The following is a 23716-nucleotide window of genomic DNA, read 5'->3' as shown; positions in this document are numbered from 1 at the left end:
GAACGCTGGGTCTTCCATCGGCGGTGGCTGGGGAGTTCGCAACCATTGCCTTTTGTTTTAGGAGCTTCGCCTGATTTGGAGCGTGGAGGAGAAACTTTATTTGAGGTTGCCAGCTATAGCCGGAGCACTGCTTGCCGCTTCTGTTACTGCGCTTGCTCTTAGCCTCCCACGGGGCGTGTCTCACGCCAAGGTGTTCACCACTTGCTTATTTTTGCCACGACTGCTGCATGCTTCTTGCGAAGGACCTTTTCACTCAACCAGAGAGCTGTGAGCTGCTGTTTCCGTGAGATTCAAGCCTGATGTCTGTGGCGAGCTGCAGCCGCACTTGCAAAAGGTTTGAACCCTTGCCAGCGTGTGTGTGTGAGTTGGGGGAGGCAATTTGCCAGTGCCTGCCTAAGGTTTGGTGGGGTTCAAATTGCTATTTCTCACTACAAAGAGCTGCAAAGTTCTCCTGTCTCCCCCCTTTTATTTAAGCAATAATATTAACTTGGGGCTGCTGCCGGCTGGCTTCTACCTCATTGCTCCTCTGAAGCTCTTTCGCTGGCTTTGACTTTGGGGACCTTGCATGTGGGGTACAATTGCGTTTTCAAAAGGTTGTGCTCTGCTGAATAGGGTGGGAGCTTTAGCTTTGCCCCCCCCCCTCCCTGCTCAACTGTTCTGTTCAAAGGAGCTGTGCGCTGCAGAGCAGAGTTGTTCTGCTTTTGTATATTTTGTTCTTGCTGAAGCACATGGCCAAGCGTTATTATTACGGCCAGTTTTAGATTGTTGCCTAGGTTACAGCTGCCTGGTCATCGCCATTTTGTTTTTGCCACGTGATCCAGGAATGGCAGCCATTTTAGGAGAGGCGCGCTTTTTATTTAGCCGTGCTGGTTGTTTGGGTTCTAAGCTTTGTTACGTTGTGGCAAGACTTATATAGCATTTCAGTGTTTGTGGTATAAAGGAGACCGGGTGGCTGCTCATACATTTTATATCATTCTATATTAACAAGTGACTGCTCATACAGCCTATTGTGTCTCCAGTATATTGTTAAAAGGCAGCTTGCCTCTTTAAAGGAACCTCGTTGCTGCATTTTTTGGCTTTATTGCACTGACGTTACACTAGTCTGGGTATAGCTGAGCACGTCACAAGTGTTTAATTAGTGTGTATTTCATAGCAATTCAAAGCAGTCACAAAGCAAAGCTAATGTAATACATTCATTAATGGATGGTGGCACGGTCATTTTTTATTTTTTTTTTATTTTTTTATTGATTTTCCAAAAAACATTATAAACAAATAGATAAACAAACATAAATCATAACCTTATTTAAACCAATCATTGGTTAAGTGACTTCCTCGTATCCCCCTGGTTGAATTTCAGTGTATATCTTTTTTAAACAGTTTTCCAAAACCAATATTCTCTTAAAATTAACTTACTCACTTAACCTCTTTCTTTCTTTCCAATTCTGCATTTAAACATATTAATTCATCACATTACATATTTAAATCCTGAGCCTATTTGGTATTTGCAAGCTTTCCAATTTAAATTATCTTAACATACCGTATTTTTCGCCCCATAGGACGCACTTTTTCCCCTCCAAAAATGAAGGGGACATGTGTGTGCATCCTATGGGGCGAATGCAGGCATTCGCTGAAGCCCGGAGTGCGAGAGGGGTCGGTGCGCACCGACCCCTCTCGCTCTCCAGGCTTCGTGCAGATCTCCGCAAGCTGTGGGAGCCCGCGCTGGGCTCCCGCGGCTTGCGGAGAGTTGCCTGCATGCCGAAGGCTGGGCGCGCTGAGCTCAGCACGCCCAGACTTCGCACAGCTCTCCGCAAGGCGCGGGAGACCAGCACCGGGCTCCCACGGCTTGCGGAGAGTTGCCTGTTCTGGGGGCTGGGGTTGGAGGAAGCTCGGGCTTCCCCCGCCCCAGCCCCGCACCTGGGGGGGGGATATTTTCCCCCCCCTTTATTCCCCCCCCAAAAAACTAGGTGCGCCTTATGGGACGGTGCGTCCTAAAGGGCGAAAAATACTGTATTTAGCTAAATAGTCTTTAAATTTCCTGCATTCCTCCTGGTAGTCCTCCTCCGTCTGGTCATGGACTCTTCCAGTCAGGTTGGCTAGCTCCGTAAAGTCCATCATCTTCATCTGCCAATCTTCCACTGTTGGTACTTCTTGTTTTTTTCCAATTCTTGGCTAATAAAATTCGAGCAGCAGTTGTGGCATACAAAAATTGTTTAACATCTTTCTTGGGCAGTTCCAAACCTGTTATTCTAAGAAGAAAGGCCTCTGGTTTCTTAATAAATGTATATTTCAACATTTTTTTCCAATTCATTATAAATTTCTTCCAATTCTTCACTAGCAATATTCTCGCCGCTGTTGTGGCATACAGAAAAAAAGTAACATTCTTTTTGGGGATTTCACCCCCCCCCCCACTATACCAAGTAAAAAGGCTTCTGTTTTTTTAATAAATGTGTTTTTCAACACTTTTTTCAATTCATTATAAATCCTTTCCCAGAAGTCTTTCACCTTGGGGCACGTCCACCACATATGATAGAAGGTTCCTTCTTTTTCTTTACATTTCCAACATAGATTATCACAGTTATGATATATCTTTGCTAATTTTACAGGAGTCAAATACCATCTATACATCATTTACATTGCTGATGATTTAGTCTTGACATTACAGGAGCCAGAATCCAGTACTAAAAGAGTATTACAATTAATTCAAGAATTTGGTCAGGTTGCGGGTTTTAAGTTGAACAAGCTGGAAACTAAGGTATTAGAGAAAAATTTAACAGTGACTGAGAAAGAGAGGTTACAGAAGGAGACAGGATTAACATTGGTTAAGAAAGTGAAATACCTGGGGGTTAATATGACTGCTAAGAATGTGAATTTATTTAAAGATAACTATGAAAAATGTTGGATTAAAGTGAAAAAGGATCTAGAAATATGGTCAAATTTGAAGTTATCATTGCTAGGCCGAATTGCTGCGATAAAGATGAATGTATTGCCAAGGATGTTGTATTTGTTTCAAACATTGCAAATTTTGGACAAGATGGACTGTTTCAAGAAGTGGCAGAGAGACATTTCTAGATTTGTCTGGCAGGGCAAGAAGCCTCGAATAAAATTTAAGATATTAACTGATGCTAAAGAAAGCTTTTCCAATACGCAGCAACGGCAGCCAGAATCCTGTTGGCCCAAAAGTGGAAACAAGAGGAGATACCGACGATAGAAGAATGGAGATTAAAATTGATAGACTATGCCGAACTGGACAAATTAACTGGGAAAATTAGATATACTAAAGACCAAAAGTTCATCGAGGACTTGGAAAATTGGTGGATTATCTGAAAAACATTTGTGGTATAAACACAACGTTAGTGGGATTTCAAGAAGCACTGTAAAAATACAAATAAGTATTGTTTATTAAAAAAAATGGGAATAAGGAGGAATAATGGCAATATGGAAAAAGGGAATGTGTACTAAAGGTATAAGTACGAATGATCTCAGAGGCGCTGAAGGAAGTTCAAAACAGGTATAATATGTTGTATTCGATATAAAATGTATAACTGGATGAAAACTAATAAATTTATTTACAAAAAATAAAGAAGAAGCCTTGAATAAACTTTAAGATTTTAACCGACGCTAAAGAGGTGGATTTGCCCTGCCAGACTTGAAGCTTTATTATGAATCAGCCGCTTTTTGCTGGCTGAGAGAATGGCTGCTTCTTGAAAACACAGACATTTTGGACCTAGAAGGTTTTAATAATGTCTTTGGGTGGTATGCATATTTGTGGTATGATAAGGTCAAAGCACATAAAGCCTTTAAAAACCATATTGTCAGGAAAGCACTGTTTAATGTATGGATAAGATATAAGGACTTGCTTGAAAATAAAACTCCAAGGTGGTTGTCACCAACGGAAGCTAAGGCTCTGAAAAAACTCAATATGGAGGCAAACTGGCCGAAATATTGGGAAATCTTGGAACAAGAAGGAGACAGATTAAAATTGCAGAGTTTTGACAAATTAAAAAACAAAGTACGAGACTGGCTTCATTACTATCAAATAAGGGAGGTTTTTAATTTGGATAAGAAAATTGGTTTTCAGGTGGAAAAATCAAAATTGAAAACAGAATTGTTAGATCCTAAAACTAAGAATTTGTCAAGAATGTATAACTTGCTGTTGAAATGGAATACACAGGATGAAACGTGTCAGGGAACTGACATCAGACGGAGAGGTGGAGGCAAGGCTCCACAGCGATGCAGGAGAGGGGACCAGCAGGGGGGAAGGTATTCAGCGTAACACCGGTAGGGAAGGGAGGGAAATGGAAGAATCAGAGAGAGGTCTCCAAGACCCTTCACCCGAGACCAGTGGGGAGAGCGCGGACACGCCTCTGCCTTCCCCTTACTTGCGCAGACGAGTTCCACGCAGGGAGAGTAGGAGGAGACTTGGCGTCAAACAGCTCTTATGCTGGAAGAGGTTCAAGAAACGCCCACTGACGGATTCTGCAAGTGCCTGACCGGCCACGGAGTGTGAGCTGTCAGCCAAAGCATGGTTGGCCAGGCAATCTAACCAAAAACTGAAGGCAACTTACGCACAAGTAACCCCTTACAACCATTACAGCAATCCGTCAGTCACTGAAGTTACTTGTGCACAGGCAGGGGGCCATGAGCCAGACTGGAGGTGACGGTGCAGCGGGGCAAGCTGCGAGTGTGCAGGATCTGGTGGAGAGGAACCGGGACCTGGAACAGCATGTAGTTCTGCTGACGGCGCGGCTGGATGAAAGGCGAACTCAGGATGCGAAGGTTAGACCCACCCCCGTGGCGAGGAAAGTGCCGGGACTGGTACACAAGTTTGGGGGGAAGCCCCAGGACTATAACGTGTTCCGAATGGAAATAGAGTACGCTTTGGAACTGCAGCACGATGACTTTGCTGACGATGCAGAGAGGGTGGCATACATCGTGGGGCACCTTCAGGATGGGGCGCGTGAGTGGATCAGACCCCTAATGGCCACGCAGAATGCTGCCATGAGGGACGTTCGGAAGTTCTTCCAGGCGATGGACGCGATGTATTCAAGTCAAATTCAGCAGAGTGTGACCCAGCGGGAACTGATGAGATGCAAGCAGGGGGACCTTTCCGTTAGAGACTATTGGTCCCGTTTTGCGATGTTAATACACCGGTTGGAATGGGACCTAGATGACCCACCTATTCAGATGCTGTTTGAGGAGGGGTTGTCCCCAACAGTGAAGGACGAGCTCTCCCGCGCGCCCCGCCCGCAATCTATGGACGAATTGACCAAAGCTGTGCTTGCCATTTGGATCCCTTCCAATCATTTGGATCCCTTCCCTTCCAAAGGGACCATTTGGATCCCTTCCAATCGGGATTCAGGCCTCACCATGGGACTGAAACTGCCTTGGTCGCGCTGGTTGATGATCTCCGGCGGGCTAGGGACAAAGGTGAGAGCTGTTTCCTAGTTCTGCTGGATCTCTCAGCGGCCTTTGACACCATCGACCATAACATCCTTCTGGACCGTCTAGAGGGGCTGGGAGCTGGGGGCACTGTTATACAGTGGTTCCGCTCCTTCCTCCTGGGCCGTGTCCAGAAGGTGGTGGTGGGGGGTGAGTGTTCAGACCCCTGGGCTCTCACTTGTGGGGTGCCTCAGGGTTCTGTCCTCTCCCCCATGCTTTTTAATATCTATATGAAGCCGCTGGGAGAGATCATCAGGGGGTTTGGACTGGGTGTTCATCAGTATGCAGATGACACCCAGCTCTACCTCTCCTTTAAATCAGAACCAGTGAAGGCGGTGAAGGTCCTGTGTGAGTGCCTGGAGGCGGTTGGAGGTTGGATGGCGGCTAACAGATTGAGGTTGAATCCTGACAAGACAGAAGTACTGTTTTTGGGGGACAGGAGGCGGGCAGGTGTGGAGGATTCCCTGGTCCTGAATGGGGTAACTGTGCCCCTGAAGGACCAGGTGCGCAGCCTGGGAGTCATTTTGGACTCACAGCTGTCCATGGAGGCGCAGATTAACTCTGTGTCCAGGGAAGCTGTCTACCAGCTCCACCTGGTACGCAGGCTAAGACCCTACCTCCCCGCGGACTGTCTCACCAGAGTGGTGCATGCTCTAGTTATCTCACGCTTGGACTACTGCAATGCGCTCTACGTGGGGCTACCTTTGAAGGTGACCTGGAAACTGCAATTAATCCAGAATGCGGCAGCTAGACTGGTGACTGGGAGTGGCCGCCGGGACCACATAACACCGGTTCTGAGAGATCTGCATTGGCTCCCAGTACGTTTCCGAGCACGATTCAAAGTGTTGGTGCTGACCTTTAAAGCCCTAAACGGCCTCGGTCCTGTATTCCTGAAGGAGCGTCTCCACCCCCATCGTTCAGCCCGGACACTGAGATCCAGCGCCGAGGGCCTTCTGGCGGTTCCCTCATTGCGAGAAGTGAGGCTACAGGGAACCAGACAGAGGGCCTTCTCGGTAGTGGCGCCCGCCATGTGGAACGCCCTCCCATCAGATGTCAAAGAGATAAAGAATTACCTGACGTTCAGAAGACATCTTAAGGCAGCCCTGTTCAGGGAAGTTTTTAATATGTAATGCTGTATTGTTTTTAATACTGATTGGGAGCCGCCCAGAGTGGCTGGGGAAACTCAGCCAGATGGGCAGGGTATAAATAATAAATTATTATTATTATTATTGCGATAGGAGCCCGGCAGGAAGCACGCGCTTTGGAAAGGCGGGAAGAGAGGAGAGCGTTACCCTGACTACCGCATTCCTGAAATGCCAAAGTAGCCTTCAGGGTCCGTTGAGCCAATGGAAATCAATGGCGCGCGCACGAGGTTTCAAACGCTGGCGAAGGCCGCAAGAGGGAGGGAAAGGATGGCAAAAGCACCAAGAAGTGTTTTCTCTGCCAACGGCCAGGAAACTTTGCCAGGGCCTGTCCACAAAGAAAGGCTTGGCAAGGGATGGTGGGAGCCACTGGTAGTGAGGAGGAGGTGGCGGAGGACAAGGTGCAGGGAAACGCCAACGCTTGGCTGCCCACAGGGGGGCACAGCAGCCAGGCGAGCAACTGATGGAAGTGCCCCAACCAGACCCACCCAAGGCGTCAATAGCCATAGAGGTGGTGCTAGAACTCCCAAATGGACACCCAGTCAAGGTGAAGGGGCTGCTGGATTCAGGCAGCTCCTGCAATTTTTTCAGCAAGGAATTCACACTAGAGCACCAACTCCACCTGCTGCCACTTGATTTTCCCCTCCAAGTCACCACGATAGATGGCAGGGAGCTGCTGGGAGGGGAGGTGACACATCAAACCCCACCAATGAGGATGAGGGTTTCCAGACATACAGAAACCATTGCCTTTCACGTGGCCACACTAGCAGGGCCCCCAATAATATTAGGCATGAGCTGGCTAGTGCTACATGATCCAGTGGTGGCTTGGCAACAAGGGACAGTCACCTTTGGGTCAGCTCACTGTTTGGAGCACTGTCTGGGGGGGAAGCCTAGGTTGAGGTTGGCCAGAGTGGCAGGAACGGCACTGAAGCCGAGAGGAGAGGTGCCGCCACAGTACGCTGACCTGCAGGAGGTCTTCAGGGAGAGGGAGGCGGACAGGCTGCCGCCCCATCGGCCCTTTGACTGCCAAATCAACCTAGTCCCTGGGGTGCAGCTGCCAGTGGGTAAGCTGTATGCCATGTCGGACCGGGAGATGCAGGAGTTGCGGAACTTTATTGACAAGAACCTAAAGAGGGGTTTCATAAGGGAATCTAAGGCAGTGGGGGGCAGCCCTGTGTTCTTTGTGGACAAAAAAAAACCACGGATCAGCCCAGGCTGGTCGTGGACTATAGAAGGTTGAACCTCGTATCGGAACCCGTGACCTTCCCAATGCCCAGAATTGATGACATTCTAACCCGGGTAAGGAAGGGGAAGATCTTTACCAAGCTGGACCTCAGGGGAACATACAATTTGATTAGGATGAGGGAGGGGGATGAATGGAAAACCACCATGTTCACCCCCCTAGGGGCCTTTGAGTACCTGGTCATGCCATTTGGATTACAATCAGGCTCAGCCTGTTTTCAAAGCTTCATGCACCATGTGCTGGGCCCCCTGCTGTACAAGAACTGCATAGCATTTCTGGACGACGTCCTGATCTATTCGGACAATGAGAAACAGCATGTCCAGGACGTCAGGGAAGTGCTAAAGAGAATCCAGAAACATCAGTTATGGGTCAAGCTGGAGAAGTGCCAATTTCACGCCAGAGAAGTGGCATTTCTGGGATACAAGTTGTCGGACAGGGGCCTAGCCATGGACCCCAGCAAGGTGCAGGCGGTGCTGGAATGGAAGACCCCTAAGACCCGGAAGGATGTGCAGAGGTTCCTCGGGTTCAGCAACTTCTACCGGAAGTTCATCAAGAACTTCGCCCACTTGACGGATTGTAGCAAAAAGAAGTTCGTTTGGACCGAAAGTGCCCAACGATCCTTCGAAAGACTAAAGAAGGCGTTCGCGTCGGAGGAACAGCTCCTGCACGTGGATCTGCAGAAGCCGATGAGGCTGGAGACAGACGCGTCAGACCGGGCCGTGGGAGCGGTATTGCTGCAGCCGGGGGGGAGCCAACACGCCTGGAGACCGTGCGCCTTCTTCTCACAGAAGCTGAGCAAGTCGGAACAAAACTACACGGTGTATGATCGCGAACTGCTGGCGATTTACGCAGCCTTTCGGCAGTGGAGACATCTACTAATAGGGGCCCAGCACAAGATTCAGGTGTGCACGGATCACAAGAACTTGCAATATTGGAGAACGGCTCGAGTTCTCAACCAGAGACAGATTCGATGGGCACAGGAGTTCTCCAAGTTCTTCTTTGAGATCTAGTACGTACCGGGAAAAGAGAACGTGAGGGCAGACGCGCTGTCCAGGAAGCCGGAGTACACAGAAGGAGAAGGACCGCCGGAAGTGAGACACGTGTTCCCAGAGGAACGATGGGTGGGGGGGGGCGTTGGTTGGGAGAAGAGAACTAACCGAGCTGATTCGCCAGGACGAATTTGCCCAAACCAGGATCAGGGAACTCAGGGAAGCGAGGGGAGACCAGGGAGGCTTTGAGGAAAGGGAAGGACTGTTGTACTACAAGGGAGCAATGTATGTACCAGGGGAGGCCTTGCGGGAAAGGGTGCTTAAACAGCTTCACGACAATCCAACAGCGGGGCACTTTGGGCAACACAAAACCATGTTACTGGTTACCAGGCAGTTCTGGTGGCCAAGGGTGAGGGAAGATGTACGAGAGTATGTACGGGGGTGTGACCGCTGCCAACGGGCTAAGGGGGAGAGGGCTGCCCCGGCAGGGTTGCTGGAACCTTTACCCACACCGGGAAGACCCTGGGAGGTTGTGTCTATCGATTTTATGACAGATTTGCCCAAGTCTAGAGGGAAGACAGCAGTCATGGTAGTAGTAGATCTGCTAACCAAAATGTGCCATTTTATAGCGTGCTCACATGCAGTAACGGCAGAGGAAACAGCCAGGTTGTTTGTGGACCACATCTTCAGGCTGCATGGAGCTCCTTCGAGGGTTATCTCAGATCGCGGGAAACAATTTACCTCGAGGTTCTGGAGGAGGCTCATGAACTTGTTGCAGGTAGAGGTGGGATTCTCGACAGCGAGACACCCGGAGACCAATGGGCAAGCAGAGAGAGCGAACAGTATTTTACAGCAATACCTACGCTGCTACATCAATGAGAGACAGAACGATTGGGTAGAGAGACTAGCACTGGCTGAGTTTGCATACAATAACGCTGAGCATGTGTCCACGGGGATGAGCCCGTTCATGGCTAATTATGGGTGTCACCCCAGGGCCTTTCCTGGGAGGGGGGAGGAAGGGTGGAGCGTACCCGCGGCAGAACAGTTTGTGGAAGAAATGGAGGCCCTGCACCAGCAGCTTAAGATGAACCTGGAAAGGGCCAAGGAGGTCTACAAGAGGCAAGCAGACAAGCGTCGCCGGGAAGGGGAGACTATAAGGGTGGGGGACCGAGTGTGGTTGTCCACCCAAGGGCTACCCTTTAAGGGAGGGTGCAAGAAACTGCGGCCAAAACGGCTAGGACCCTTTGAGGTAACGCAGCAAGTAAACCCTGTGGCATTCAGGCTCAAGTTGCCAGACAGCATGAAAATCCACCCGGTGTTTCATAGGTCACTGATCTCACCGTACAGGGGGGAGCAGAGGTTCCGGGGGGAAGGAGGAGAAGGCCCTGCACACCCACAAGTAGAGGAGCAGGAACACCACAACCAGGTGATGGAGATCCTAGATTCGCGGTGGCGGCAGCTGGAGTATCTGATAGCTTGGGAAGGGGAACCCGAGTCAGAAAACACGTGGGTTCCCACGGGGGAGCTAGGGGATGGAGATCTGGTGGAGGAGTTCCATGAACGGTATCCGATGAAGCCCAAACCCATAGAGAGATTCTGGGAGGAGTAATTTGGGTCCACCGACGAGGAAGAGGATTTTGTGGGTTTTCCTGCTTCCGAAGAGGAAGGAGGAGAAACGTCAGAAGAAGAGGAATCGGACTGGGAAGCCCGCCCCGGGCAAAGAGACCGGAGCGGGTGGGAAGCGGGGTTTGAGTCCTCAGAGGATGATAGCAGCTCCTTCCGGGGATTCCCTGCATCGTCGGCCGAAGAGAGAGACGAAGTTACGTCACAGGGTCGGGCCGTGGGTGGAGGGGTCCTGGGAGGGAGGTGGATGTCAGGGAACTGACATCAGACGGAGAGGTGAAGGCAAGGCTCCACAGCGATGCAGGAGAGGGGACCAGCAGGGGGGAAGGTATTCAGCGTAACACCGGTAGGGAAGGGAGGGAAATGGAAGAATCGGAGAGAGGTCTCCAAGACCCTTCACCCGAGACCAGTGGGGAGAGCGCGGACATGCCTCTGCCTTCCCCTTACTTGCGCAGACGAGTTCCGTGCAGGGAGAGTAGGAGGAGACTTGGCGTCAAACAGCTCTTATGCTGGAAGAGGTTCAAGAAACGCCCACTGACGGATTCTGCAAGTGCCTGACCGGCCACGGAGTGTGAGCTGTCAGCCAAAGCATGGTTGGCCAGGCAATCTAACCAAAAACTGAAGGCAACTTACGCACAAGTAACCCCTTACAACCATTACAAAACGGTTAAATCTGCTACGATTAAATGGGCACAAGATGTTGGACATAATATTATGATGGCTGACTGGGAACAGTTATGGACCACAGGTATGAAGTTTACGGCATGTAATGCCTTAAGAGAGAATATAATGAAAATGATGTACAGGTGGTACATGACACCAGTCAAGCTTGCAAAAATTTATCATTTGCCCGATAATAAATGTTGGAAATGTAAAGAGATTGAAGGTACATTCTTTCACCTTTGGTGGACATGCCCAAAGATTAAGACCTTCTGGGAGATGATCTATAACGAAACGAAAAAGGTATTTAAATATACCTTCCAGAAGAAACCAGAGGCCTTTCTCTTGGGCATGGTCGGCCAATTGGTGCTAAAGGAGGATAGAACTTTCTTTATGTACGCCACAACAGCAGCAAGAATACTTATCGCAAAGTATTGGAAAACACAAGATCTACCCACCCGGGAAGAATGGCAGATGAAGGTGATGGACTATATGGAACTGGCTGAGATGACTGGCAGAATCCGAGACCAAGGAGAAGAGTCGGTGGAAGAAAATTGGAAAAAATTTAAAGTTTATCTTCAGAAATATTGTAAAATTAAGGAATGTTAGAAAGATGTTGGAATAGAATTATGTGGTTTTAGCAGAAAAGATATAAAGGATTAAGTAAAAATAATTTGGTGAAAGAAGAGAATGCAAAATCACAATATATTAAGATAAACTATTAAGATAAAAACAAAGCTGGAAAGGATTTGCTGAAATATCTAAATGAATTAGAATACAAAAATGGGAGGTGTGAGGAGGTCAAGGAAGTAAGTGAATGAAAGCATGTGATGTAAAGGTTTGATATGTTGGTTTTTTCCCAATTGTTTGTATTTTTTCTGTCCTTTCTATTTTTCTATTTTTCTTTTTTCTCTTTGTAATCTTTAAAATTTGAATAAATATTATTAAATATATATATATATATATATACATCATTTACATTATATTTTCCTTTATCGCTGTATATGCAGTGAACTTGACCCCTTTGTTCCACAGTCTTTCCCAGTCTTCAAACATTATGTTATGTCCCACATCTCTTGCCCAATCTATCACCACTGATTTAACTTGTTCATCCTTTGTATGCCACTCCAACAATAAATTATACATTTTAGACAAGTTTTTAACTTTAGAGTCAAACAACTGCATTTCCAACTTAGATTTTTCTGAAGCAAAACCATTTTTCTTATCTAATTTGTACAATTCATTAATCTGGTGATAATTTAACCAATTTATCTTATCTTTAACTTGATCAAATGGTTTTAATTTATAACCTTCTTTGTCCTCCATTAATAGGTCTGAATATCTCAACCACTTGATATCCATATTTAACTTTTTCTGGGCCTTCACTTCCATTGGTGAGAGCCATCTGGATGTCTTCCTTTCTAAGAGATCTTTATTTTTTAGCCATACATTGTACAGAGATTTCCTAATTACATGGTTTTTAAAAGCATTATGGGCCTTTACTTTGTCATACCATAAATATGCATGCCATCCAAACACGTTATCAAATCCCTCCAAATCTAAAACGTCAGTGTCTTCTAGTTGTATCCATTCCTTAATCCAGCAAAGCGCAGCTGCTTCAAAATAAATTTTCAAATCTGGCAGGGCAAATCCCCCTCTTTCTTTAGAATCTGTTAGTAGTTTATATTTAATTCTGGGTTTTTTCCCCTGCCAGATGAATCTAGATAAAGCTTTCTGCCATTCTTTAAAACATTTTACATTATCTATAATTGGGAGGGCTTGGAACAAAAATAACATCTTTGGCAGCACATTCATCTTAACCATTCAGCACATTCATCTTAACCATTTCATTCCAGAGTTTCTCATAGTTATTTTTATATAAATTCAGATTTTTCCCGGATAGATTCACTCCCAGATATTTAACTTTTTTCACAAAATCTAGGCCCATCTTTTCTTGAAGTAATTTTCTCTCATCATTATCCAGATTCTTCTCTAATACTTTGGTTTTACTCTAGTTTAACTTAAATCCGGCCAACTGTCCGAATTCCTGTATCAACTCCAGTGCTTTTACTGCACTGGAGTCTGTATCCTGTAATGTCAGTACTAAATCATTTGCAAAGGCTTTTAATTTATATTGTTTGGATCCTACTGTAATACCTTTGGTTTGTTCCTCTTTTCTGGCATGGTCATTTTAATTTAGCTTGTTTTCTGCAAATTAATTCTGAAGTTGGGAGCAGTCATTAGGGGCAAGTCTATTGAATTCTCTTCATTTAAAAGGGGTAATTTGTGGTCACAGGCAGTGTTTCTGGTTTACCTGACACCTGGGTTTAATTTTATTTTAATTTCAAATTCGGTCAGATTTCATCTCAAGTATATATATTTGCTTGTTATTGCACAGTAGCTTCCAAAGCTATACATAATTAATTTACCAAATGTGTGCAGGTGTTTATTTGGAGGACTACTAATTTTCTGCATAGTTCGGAACACAGTTATAAGGTTAAGGTGCATCACTGTAGAGGCTCTAATTGGTGCAAAAAGTGCAGCTTATTGGCTGGGGAAGTGATTATAGTTGGTCCAGAATTTAATTTTCCTTTTAGCAATAAAGATTTGATCAGTTAGGCGAAGTTATTTAATTCATTGACATAATTTAAATTTTTGCTTGATGAAAGGATATTACTGGTCTGTATAGTGGTATCTATAGGGCACTATTTCAAGGGTCTGTGTAGGCAATAATGAACTAGGTCTCATGCCTGAGGCAATTGCATTTTTCAAAGGTGCCCGGCTAGCGTGACCAGCACGCACTGATAAGAGTTTGATTCTAGGGCTAATTTTTATTTTATATATTTTGTGGTTTTAAAACAGTTTGGTTCAAGGGTTACTTTTTGTGGGTGGTGCAATGGCTTCCAAGGGAAACCAACAGGCACCTTCTTCCAATTTAAATGGGTGTCAGGGAACTGCCATCGGAGAGTCAGGTGGTGGAAGGGCTCAAGGAGGCTAGGAGACCTTCGGATGCTGAGGAAGGAACCAGTAGGGGGAGAGGGAGAGTTCCTGCAGAAACTCAGTCGGAGGAATGGCTCCAAGATGCTTCCAGTGAGAACAGCGGGGAGGGCTCAGGACCTCCGCTGGGGACGCCTACTCCGCGCAGGAAACTGTCACGCAGAGAATCCAGAAGGAGAGTTTCCGTCAAGGAACTCTTATGTTGGCGTAAATTCCGGAAGCGCCCACTGACGGATTCTGCCAGCGACTGAGGTAGCCATGCACCCATGGCTCCGCGGACGGGGAGAGTTTAGGAACTGATGGCAAAGCTTTGAGGGCTTAAACGCTTACGCACGAGCAGCCCCCCTTTTCCCATTACAGCAATCCGTCAGTCCTTGACACTGCTTGTGCGAAGGAGAGGCATCATGAGCAACCCAACCGGAGCCGGAGGAACAGGAGGAGCTGGAGAGGGACCAACTCTGGAGGAGAGAAACAGAGCTTTGGAGCACCAGCTGGCACTGCTAACGGCGCGGCTCGAGGAAAGGAGGGCGCAGGATGAACAGGGGAAACCCACCCCCATCGCAAGGAAGGTACCAGGGTTGGTACAGAAATTCGGGGGTGACCCAAGGAACTACCAGGCCTTTAAGACAGAGATGCAGTATGCACTGAACCTGCAATTCAATGACTTTGCCGATGAGGAATCGAGAGTGGCTTTTGTGATTGGGCACCTCGAGGGAGGGGCTAGAGATTGGGTGAGGCCCCTGATGGCATCGAATAATGACGCCTTAAAAGACTTGAGGAAATTCTTTATCGCGATGGACTTGATGTTCCAGCCAGATTGAACAGGGCGTGGTACGCAGACAGTTAATGGCGTGCAAACAGGGAAATCAATCAGTCCGAGAGTATTGGACACAGTTTACCATGCTTATACATAAATTGGGGTGGGACCTGTCTTCGGACCCGATACAGATGCTGTTTGAAGAAGGCCTAGCCCCAGCGGTGAAAGATGAACTTTCCCGCGCGCCCCGTCCGGAGTCCATGGATCAGCTGACCAAGGCAGCGCTTGCGATGGGAGCGCGCCAGGAGGCGAGAGCTCTGGAGAAGCGGGAAGGGAGAGGAGAGCGTTGGAATGATTTCCGCATTCCTGAGATGCCGGCGCAACCTTCCCCGCCAGTGGAACCGATGGAGATTGGAGGGGCGAGCGCGCGCGGAACTTCAAATGTTAACGAAGGGCGGAAGAAGGAGGGGAAGAGCGCCAAAAAATGTTTCCTCTGTCAACAGCCAGGACATTTTGCCAGGGTCTGCCCGCAAAGGAAGGGATGGCAAGGAATGGTGGGGGCTGTTGGGAGTGAGGAGGAGGGGGTTAAGGAGCAGGTAAAAGCCAACGCCTGGCTGCCAGCGACAGGGCACAGCAGTCAGGCCAAGGATCAGTGAACGTGCCCAAGCCTGAACCCCCAAGAGCTGCTCTCGTCGTAGAGGTGCTGCTAGAGCTACCCAACGGACATCCACTCACGATAAAAGCCCTATTAGACTCAGGCAGCTCCTGCAATTTCATGAGTAAGGCGTTTGCATCAGAGCACCAGATACAGACGCTGCCCTTAAGTCCTTCCTTGCAGGTGACAACGATTGACGGGAGGGAACTGCTGGGAGGGGAAGTAAACCAACAGACGGTCCCCATGACAATGAGAGTGGCAAGGCACACGGAAGTCATTGCATTTCATGTAGCCACACTAGCGGGACCTCCCATCATCTTGGGAATGAGCTGGCTGGCGCTACATGACCCGCTAGTGGGATGGCACCAGCGGACAGTCTCTTTTGGGTCAGCTCATTGCCTAGAGCACTGCAAGGGAAGAGAAATGCAGGGGCTGGCTAGGGCCAGTCTTGCAGGGATGGCGGTGGGGGAAAAGGGAGAAGTACCCCGACAATACACCGACCTGAGTGACGTCTTCAGTGAGAAGGAAGCAGATAGACTGCCCCCGCATAGACCCTTTGACTGTCAAATTAACCTACTCCCGGTGTGCTGGTCCCAGGGGGGATGAGGTACTATTACCGTAGGCCAAGATCAACAGGGAGCCGGGCGGGGTCGCAGGAACGATGGTAGGGCAGAAGCAGGAAGCCAGGCGAGGAACTGGAACACTGGTAGGGTAGAAGCAGGAGTCCAGGCGGGGAACAGGAACACTGGTAAGGCAGAAGCAGGAGTCCAGGCGGGGAACAGGAACACTGGTAAGGCAGAAGCAGGAAGCCGGGCCAGGAACAGGCACACTGGGAGTGCCGAACAAGGACTGGGTAAAGCAGATACTTCACAACGACGTTGCTCCCGCAACCTGGGACCGGGCTGCCTGACCTTTATCTTCTTCTAAGGCCGGGGGCAGTCCCGGCCCCCAGAAGCCCCGCCTCTCTTGGCCTTAAGGCGAGCACTCCTCCTGGGAGACACCAGTTCCCTTCGCCTCTCTGCCCTAAGCCTCTGCAGATCAGGAGAGGCCGAAGGGTTACTGGGCCCCGGGGGAGGCTCACCTGTAGCCACTGAGTCTTCCAGCACCTCTGGGGCCTGAATGATTTCACCTGGTGCCTGCTCTTGAGTTTCCTCAGCAACTAGGCCTTGCCCCAGTTCAGCCGGCCCTGGAGGCAGGGACTCCTGCGCCGGCTGGGATTCCTCCGGATCACTCTCAGACTCGGAATCCCAGGCCATTACACCATCCCCCCTCCCAGGCCCCCCCCTCACTTGAGGGCCCGGACCCGGCTTGCTGGGATACGCTGCATGAAACTCCCGGATGCAGGCAGGTGCGTGGACGTTGACCGCTGGTTCCCAGGAACGGTCCTCTGGCCCATACCCCTTCCAGTCAATGAGATACTGCAGCCTTCCCCTGCGGTATCGGGAGTCCAGAATGCGTTCCACCTCGTACTCAGGCTCTCCCTGCACCAAGACTGGCTGCGGTCGGGGACGGTCCGGGTGGAACTCGTCGGGTGGGGCCACCGGACTCAGAAGGGACCTGTGGAATACCGGGTGAACCTTCAGGTTTGCTGGCAACCGGAGACGGAATGCCACAGGCGAGACCTGGTCCACGATAGGGAACGGGCCGGTGAACCGGGCGTCCAGCTTCCGCGAAGGTCGAGAAGGGTGGAGGTGGCGAGTGGAAAGCCATACCAAGTCACCGACGTGAAGTTCCGGCCCCACCTGGCGGTGGCGGTCGGCCTGGACCTTGTACGCCTCCTTGGCCTGGTGCAGCTGCTCCATCAACAGCTGTTGCTGGGACTGGAGCTCCTGAAGCCACTCTGTCACCGCAGGGACCGTAGATGCCGGCAGCACATCCGGAAACAACCGTGGATGAAGGCCATAACTGGCTTGGAACGGGGTCTGCTGGGTGGACGCATTCACCGCGTTGTTATAAGCGAACTCCGCCAATGCTAGGTGGTCGACCCAGTCGTCCTGCTGGTAGCTGCAGTAACACCGGAGGTACTGTTCCAGTACCGCGTTCGCCCGTTCCGTCTGGCCATCAGTCTGTGGGTGGTAAGCAGATGAGAGACAGACCTCTGTTCCGAGGGCCTGGTGCAAAGCACGCCAGAACCGGGACGTGAACTGAACGCCGCGGTCGGATACTACACGCTCAGGTAGGCCATGCAGGCGGAAGACATGCTGAAGGTACAGCTGCGCGGTTTCCTTAGCTGAGGGTATGGATGGGCAGGGGGCACAGTGCACCATCTTCGTGAAGTGGTCGGAGAAAACTAGAAGGCAGGTGCAGCCACGAGACGGGGGTAACTCCACTACAAAGTCTAGAGAAACTGTGTGCCAAGGACGTGGTGGAACCGGCAACGGCTGAAGGAGGCCGGGGGGCCGCCCGGTAGGCCCCTTGGCCCGCCTGCAGACGTCACAACCAGCGACGTAGCGAGCCACGTCAGCCTTTAAACGGGGCCACCAAAACTCACGGCTTACCAGATGGGTGGTCCGATACCGCCCAAAGTGCCCCGCCGCTGGAGCGTCATGGGTCATCCGGAGAACCTCAGCCCGCAGCGGCCCTGGTGGGATGTACAGGCGCCCGTAGTGCAGCAGAAGACCCTGATGCGAGACCAGCCCTGGATAGTGAGGGCATGATCCTTCGGCCAGTTCCCGGAGTCGTTCCTGGGCCCAAGCGTCGACCCGCTGCTGTTCCCGCACCCGAGCCTGCAGTGGCTCGACCTCCTGGGTGGCCAGGAACGCAGCTGGTGGTAGGATCGTGGTGGGTGCTGCTTGCTGAACCGTGTCTGCGTTGTCTTCAGGTTTCCGGGACAGGGCATCCGCCTTCTGGTTTTGGGAGCTAGGGATGTAGCGGATCCGGAACTGGAACCGGGAAAAGAACAACGCCCACCGGATCTGCCTTTGGTTCAGCTTGCGGGTGGTCTGGAGGTATTCCAGGTTCCGGTGGTCGGTTCTCACCTCCACCGGGTGTCTTGCTCCTTCAAGATGGTGGCGCCAAACCTCAAAGGCCACCTTGATGGCCAGCAGTTCCCGCTCCCACACGGTATAGTTACGCTCCGCTGGAAGGAGCTGGCGGGAATAGAAGGCGCAGGGTAAGAGTGGCGCTTCCGGTCCGTGCTGCTGAGACAAGACGGCACCGAGAGCCGTACTGGAGGCGTCAGTCTCTACCACAAAGGGTCGAGAAGGATCCGGATGTTGCAAGATTGGCGCTCTCTGGAAACAGGCCTTCAACCCTTGAAATGCCTCCTCCGCCTCCTTGTCCCAGGAAAACGGCGTCTTGGGGCGCAGAAGCCGGGTCAACGGGGTGGTGCGGTGAGCATAATCCGCAATGAAGGTCCGGTAATAGTTGGCGAACCCCAGGAAACGCTGTAGGTCCTTGCGGTTCCGAGGTGCCGCCCATTCTCGAACCGCTGCCACCTTCCCAGGATCCATTTGCACCCCACCTGGTGAGAGTCGATGACCCAGGAAGTCCACTGACTGCTGATGGAACTCGCACTTGCTGAGCTTTGCATACGGACGATGCTCGCGCAAGCGCTGCAGCACGGTCCGGACATGGCCCTCGTGGCACGCCGGGTCACGGGAGTAAACCAGAATGTCATCCAAGTACACCACCACGTACTTGTCTAGCAAGTCCTGGAACACGTGGTTGATGTACCGTTGGAACACAGCAGGCGCGTTGCACAAACCAAAGGGCATAACCAGGTATTCAAACTGTCCGTACCGGGTCCCGAATGCTGTCTTCCACTCATCCCCGGCGCGGATCCGAATCAAATTGTAGGCTCCCCGGAGGTCTAGCTTGGTGAACACCTGCGCCCCTTGCACCCGCTCCAGTAACTCCGAAATAAGGGGCAAGGGGTACCGGTCCGGGATGGTAATTTTGTTCAGGGCCCGGTAATCATGGCAAAGGCGGAGCTCCCCACATTTCTTTTTAACAAAGAGCACTGGTGCAGCAGTGGGCGAGGTAGAGGGTCTAATGAACCCACGCTCCAGGTTCTTGCGCAAGAAGTCCTGCAAAGCCTCGCGCTCTGGCTCGGTTAACGAGTATAAGCGACTCACCGGTAGAGGCGCTCCGGGCTGGAGGTCTATGCCGCAGTCAAAGGACCGATGCGGCGGCAGCTGGTCTGCCCCCCGTTCCTCGAACACGTCGTGATAGTCCCGGTACTCAGCGGGGAGCGTCGCAGCCGCCTCCTCAGTGGGCGCAGCTGCTAGCATCTCAGTCTCAGCAGGAGAATTGGGGTCTGGGAAGTGTACAGTCCGTTTGACCCAGTCAATCTGCACATTGTGAGCCTCTAGCCAGTCCATCCCAAGCACCAGGGGGAACCGGGGCATGGAAGCAATATCCAGAGTTCGTATCTCACGGTGCTGCTGGAGGCACAGGACCAGGGGCTGGGTCTCTTGAGTGACGGCGCCCGAACGCAGTGGCCGTCCGTCGATTGCCTCCACCTGTACCGGTTCTGGCTTGTTCCGAAGTGGCACCCGATGCTGGGCAGCAAAAGCAGCGTCCATATAAGAGCGGGTTGCCCCTGAATCCACCAGAGCATGGGTAAGAATCCATGGCCCTCCTGGAGGGTATAGATGTACCGGAACCATAAGGTGTTGTAATTCAATTGGTGCGGCCCCATTCTGTGCTGTTTGGGACCCCCGGTAGCTAGGGCCATCAGCTACTGGGGTTGGCGGCTTCTCTGGACAAGACCGAGCGAAGTGTCCACTTCCGCCACAGTAAAGACAGAGATTTCCCTCCCGACGCCGCGCCTTCTCTGCAGGGGAAAGGCGTGGCCGCACTGCCCCGAGCTGCATAGGCTCCTCCGTTAAATCAGTTGTGACCGTGGGGCTGCTGGAAGAAGCTGGTGCCGTGAACTGGAAGTGTCGGCGACCCCGGGCCTGACGACGATCCTCCAACCGATCGTCTATTTGTAGACACCGTTGAATGAGAGTGTCTAGCGTGGTGGGGCGTTCCATTGTGGCCAACTGGTCCAGTACCTCGTCTGAAAGCCCCTCGAGATACTGGTCCCGCAGTGCCGAATCATTCCAGGTCAAGTCCTGTGCCAGCAGCCGAAACTCCGTGGTATATGCGGCCACCGTGGACTTGCCCTGTTTCAAACGCCGAATCGCCCGGTTGGCTTGACTCCCTTTCTGGGGATTGCCGAACGCGGCCTCCAAATGATTGCAAAACCCCGTATAGTCTGCCAGCAAGGGGGAGTCTTGCCTGAGTAGCGGCAACGCCCACTTGGCCGCCTGGTCCTTTAACAAACTAATCAAAAAGTGCACCTTGGTGCGGTCGTCAGGAAAGTTCCGGGCTCGCCCCTGAATATACAGCTTGGCCTGGGCCAGGAACATGGGAAAGCTGACCGGGGCTCCATCAAATTTCTCAGGCAAAGCCACTGGGTACTTGCCAGGAGCCGGGGCGTCGGCCCCAGGAGCCGGTAGGGCTTCCAAGCGTTGCTGAAGTGCCACAACCGCGTCACTGACCTGCTGCACGGTGTGAGTCAAGGTCTGGTTCCTCTGGGCCAAATCCACCAGTGCAGCCGCCTGGTCAGCCATGGCCTCTGGCTCTTCCCGAACGCACCCCTACGAAGGGGGAGTGCGGGTAAGGCGGGAGCAAACTGTGCTGGTCCCAGGGGGGATGAGGTACTATTACCGTAGGCCAAGATCAACAGGGAGCCGGGCGGGGTCGCAGGAACGATGGTAGGGCAGAAGCAGGAAGCCAGGCGAGGAACCGGAACACTGGTAGGGTAGAAGCAGGAGTCCAGGCGGGGAACAGGAACACTGGTAAGGCAGAAGCAGGAGTCCAGGCGGGGAACAGGAACACTGGTAAGGCAGAAGCAGGAAGCCGGGCCAGGAACAGGCACACTGGGAGTGCCGAACAAGGACTGGGTAAAGCAGATACTTCACAACGACGTTGCTCCCGCAACCTGGGACCGGGCTGCCTGACCTTTATCTTCTTCTAAGGCCGGGGGCGGTCCCGGCCCCCAGAAGCCCCGCCTCTCTTGGCCTTAAGGCGAGCACTCCTCCTGGGAGACACCAGTTCCCTTCGCCTCTCTGCCCTAAGCCTCTGCAGATCAGGAGAGGCCGAAGGGTTACTGGGCCCCGGGGGAGGCTCACCTGTAGCCACTGAGTCTTCCAGCACCTCTGGGGCCTGAATGATTTCACCTGGTGCCTGCTCTTGAGTTTCCTCAGCAACTAGGCCTTGCCCCAGTTCAGCCGGCCCTGGAGGCGGGGACTCCTGCGCCGGCTGGGATTCCTCCGGATCACTCTCAGACTCGGAATCCCAGGCCATTACACCCGGGAGCACAGCTACCAGTGGGCAAGCTGTACGCCATGTCAGACAGGGAGATGCAGGAGTTAAGGGAGTTCATAGACAAGAACCTGAAACGAGGTTTCATCAGGGAGTCAAGAGCGGTGGGGGGCAGCCCAGTGTTTTTTGTGGACAAAAAAGGCTGGTCGTGGACTTCCGGGCCGTAAATTCAGTGTCAGAACCTGTGGCCTTTCCCATGCCCAGGATTGACGACATTTTGACCAGGGTGAGGAAGGGAAAGATTTTTACCAAGCTGGACCTGAGGGGGGCGTATAACCTGATACGGATGAGGAAAGGGGATGAATGGAAAACTACCATGTTCACCCCCTTGGGGGCCTTTGAGTATCTCGTTATGCCCTTCGGATTACAGGGGGGCTCAGCCTGCTTTCAATCCTTCACGAATCACGTGCTGGGACCTTTGCTCTATAAGAACTGTGTGGCCTTCTTAGACGATGTGTTGGTCTACTCAGAGGACGAAGAGCAGCATGTCCGAGATGTCCGGGAGGTCCTAAGCAGGCTGCAAGCAAACCAGCTGTGGGTAAAACTGGAGAAGTGCCAGTTCCATACCAGAGAGGTGGAATTCCTGGGGTACCATTTGTCAGACAAGGGATTGGCCATGGATCCAAGCAAGGTCCAAGCGGTACTGGAATGGAAGACACCCAGAACCAGGAAGGACGTGCAGAGGTTCCTGGGGTTTGGAAACTTCTATCGGAAGTTCATCAAAAACTTTGCCCACTTAACGGCTCCCATCACCGATTGTCTCAGTAGTAAGAAGAAATTTGCATGGACGGAAGAGGCGCAGCAAGCGTTTGAACGGCTAAAGAAAGCGTTCGCTTCGGAAGAACAGCTCTTGCACGTGGATCTACAGAAACTGATGAGGGTGGAAACAGATGCATCAGATCGAGCGGTAGGGGCGGTTCTGCTCCAACCGGGGAAGGATGTGTCGGACTGGAGACCGTGTGCCTTCTTCTCGCGGAAGTTGAATAAATCCGAAAGGAACTACACAGTGTACGACAGGGAACTGCTCGCCATTTATGAAGCGTTTCAACGATGGCGGCACCTGCTAATAGGAGCGCAGCACAAGGTCCAGGTGTGCACGGACCACAAGAACCTGGAATATATGCGAACGGCCAGAGTACTGAACCAGAGACAAGTGCGATGGGCACAGGAATTTTCCAAATTCCATTTTGAGATTCGCTACGTACCGGGGCCAGAGAACGTAAGGGCAGACGCTCTCTCTCGAAAACCAGAGTATATGGAGGGGGAGGGAGCGCCCGAAGAGAGACATGTCATCCCCGAGGACCACTGGGTGTGTGGGGCAACATTGGTGGGGCAACGAGAACTGGTAGAAGGGACAGAGAACGATGAATACGCCCAAGATAAGCTCAGAGGGCTCAGAAGAGCCGGGGAGAACACCGGGGGGTTTGAAGAAAGGAACGGGGCATTGTACTACAAGGGGGCCTTGTACATACCAGAAGGGGAATTGAGGGGTAGAGTACTCAAACAACTGCACGACAGCCCCACCGCGGGGCACTTTGGGCAACACAAAACAATGTGGTTAGTTACCAGGCAGTTCTGGTGGCCCAAGGTGAGGGAAGATGTACGAGAGTATGTAAGGGGGTGCGACCGCTGCCAGCGAGCAAAGGGGGAGAGGGCGGCACCGGCGGGGTTGCTGGAACCATTACCCACACCCGAACGGCCATGGGAGGCAGTTTCCATAGATTTTATGACGGATTTACCAAGATCCAAGGGGAAAACTGCGGTAATGGTAGTGGTAGACCTGTTAACCAAGATGTGCCACTTTATAGCTTGCTCACATGCGGTAACGGCGGAAGAAACCGCCAGGTTGTTTGTAAAACACATTTTTAGGTTGCATGGCGCCCCCTTGAGGGTGGT

This window comes from Podarcis erhardii (assembly GCF_964252035.2).
Source record: "Podarcis erhardii genome assembly, chromosome: W".
NCBI lineage: Eukaryota > Metazoa > Chordata > Lepidosauria > Squamata > Lacertidae > Podarcis > Podarcis erhardii.
Note: the sequence above shows the minus strand (reverse complement) of the source record.